Raw genomic sequence first — 3,098 nt, 5'->3', positions numbered from 1 at the left:
ATATATTATTTTATTTTATTTTTTTACTATCTTGTTTATATTAATTAACATATTAAATCCTTAAAGATTTATTTTAAGTTTTATATTAATATTATACTTTATTAGTATTAGTGTCTAATAAAAATATAAATGAGACATTACTAATTTTTTAAGATGTCTTATTTAATTAACCTGGATATCCAACCCGGTATACGAGCCGACTAATCCCAGGATGACCACCTACTTTGCAGATAGTCTGGAGTCACCGCATTTGAATCTTCGTGATCACAAGAGAATTTTTATTCCTCTTTGGATTTAAACATGAGACCTCTTGATACTTTTGATCTTTATAGTCAAGCTTAAACCAATCAGACACCACATTTATAGTTATTTTACATGATCATAAATAAGTTTTTTCCAAACATTATTTTTTATTAACTAACTTTGTAGCTATCAAATAATTTATCAGTTAATTTGTCAATGATAACTTTTTAGGTTTTATTTTGTAAAAGGTTTAGATGCTGTATTTGTTAAACAATTCACGTGGGTACGGAGTCGGAGTGGGGTTGAGGCCCGGCTCCAACTGCTTGTAGTTTTGTAGAGAAGGAGGCTAACTGAAACCGATTTGACGCCCTCTGCATGTCACCTGACTCATTGCCTTTTCCAGATCTCAAATTTCTAAATCCACGCCACTTTACTATTTAATATGCACAAAGTACGAATCATATACTTTCACTATGTATGTTCGCCTCGTGATCCGAGAACACCAGATCCCTGGAAGACTGTACCCTCTGGTCACGTGCCCTCTTTTGACCATTCCAATCCACTGCTCCATTTTTTTAATTAATTAATTAAATCAATTATTATGTTTTAGAACTCGTTTGTGAAAATAAGGTGCCGTTTACCGAACGCTTATTTGGGTAGGTGTTTATCAAATTACTTTACTTTATCGGATAAATATGGCAAGAACTAAAAAATTTACCCGGTAAGAGCGAAAGTAAGAGTCGGGAATCTTACCCAGTAAGTGAGGACGATGACTCTTACCATGGTTAGAGCTTACCGGGATAGATTGTTGCATACGATGTGTTTTAGTGAATAAAATATTACCTGGTAAGTAAATGATAGTGTTGAATAATACCGGTAAGTGGTTATCGGGTAAGTGTTTAGGTAAACGACCCCTAAGTGTTCAGAAATATTTAACTTCTTTTGTTTAAAACATCTTTAACAGTTATGAGTTACTAATTTTTATCAAACATAATTAATTTATCGATTAAATTTTCAGTTATTAGTTAGCGAACAGATATTCTATCAACTGGTTTATATAAATTTGTACTCAGAAAGGTGAAGCAAAAGGATTCCCTATTTTGACTGGCAATGAGAAGGAGATGGTGGATTGGTGGTTGATTTCTATACGTGTAGCAGGTTTCGGGTGGGGCCAAGTATCTTGCTACTTGCATGATTACAAATCCTTTCAATATACATACTAGTTGTGTATTCGTGTAATGCGGTGGGAGCCGTGAATTTTAATGATTTTGAAGTTTTACTGGTTTTATTATAAAAGATTTAACGATGATATAAGTTACATTTAGTCTTTACATATTAATACAATTTGAATAAATAAGAGTTATGGTTCCAATTACAGTCTATCGATGAAAAAAATTGTATGCCAGTTTAAAATCCAATATATTTAAATGACTCCATAAATGTGTTCGATTAACACCAGCTCCAAGAGTAAAGAATCAAAAGATCGAGAGCGAGACCGAGAGTTTTAGAGCAATTGAATGAGAGACGAATAAGAGAACTTTTAATAACTCATGGTGAATATCAATTTGGATCTCACATTGGGGGACGAGAGAAGACATAGAGGTATGATAGGGTGAATGCATGAGTGAAAAGTGTCAAAAGTATATTGGAAACATGTAAAGAAAATATAATAATGTGCATTGGTAACTTGTACTATATGTAATTTTAATTGTATATTAAGAAATTTTAAGACTGAATGCATATACAAAGTAATAGTACTTAATGCATTATGAGTTATTTTTAATACTTTTAAGACTTTGTGCATAAATGTATAATGTTTTGTACATCAAAAATTGTTTTTAAAACTTTTGATAAATATGGTTTATAAGACAGTATATATATATAGACATAGGTTTACTTAGAAGCTAAAATAGATTCGAAACCTAAAATCTTTTACAACATGATCATATTCTTCATGAATGCTTCATCATAAATATTTTTTCTAAAAATGGGACACATAACATGCTTATAGTTATCGGGTTTCTAATGGAACTTTGTCTTTATACACACACACACACACACACATATATATATATAGAGAGTGAGAGAGAGAGAGAGTTTGTTTAAAATGCAACTCATCACATTTGTACAACTAATATAACCCAATAAATTGAAATATTTATGGAAATGATAAAAGTTCATTTATTATGATTTATATATTTATGTAAGATGAATAAGGTTCATTAATTATGATCAAATACTTTAATTAGAAAACAATCAAAACTTTTATGAAATTACATATTCATCAAATTAAATGGACGGTTGAGATTGAGTTATATTGGTTATACAAATGTAAGAGATTGTATAATAATCCACTTGCTATATATACATGTATGTATATATAGAGAGAAATAAAAAGAGAGTTAGGTTCAAACGAGATCGGTACTTATTTAAGAGAAAAAGAAAACAATCGAATTACATATGATTTTACACTAACATCATGTACAAAATCACATGTGATTCACACGATTTTACTTCACGACCTGAAACGAGACCAAAATCACCCGTACACTTTTTTTTTTTTAATACATTTTTTTGTTATCTTAAATAATTATCATTTCCCTGTGCATATATATATCGTAACCCGAACCATTGGTATAGAGTTGAGTATATCAACGTGTGATGATGGGAAAGAGTACAAGTCTAGATTTCTTTCCCCAAAATCGGGGTGTTTTTGAATCGTGGGTCCCACTCACTGTCAACCCCCCTGCTATAAATACAAGTAAAAAGTACTCCTAATAAAAGTAACCCCCCGTTTCACCATAACGTGCTACCCTGCAACTACTTGACTCTTATTTCATCTTCTTACTAATCCC

This window comes from Cynara cardunculus (assembly GCF_001531365.2).
Source record: "Cynara cardunculus var. scolymus isolate 2C chromosome LG 7, CcrdV1, whole genome shotgun sequence".
NCBI classification, from domain to species: domain Eukaryota; kingdom Viridiplantae; phylum Streptophyta; class Magnoliopsida; order Asterales; family Asteraceae; genus Cynara; species Cynara cardunculus.
The sequence above is the reverse complement of the archived record's forward strand: the minus strand, read 5'-3'. Positions refer to the sequence as shown.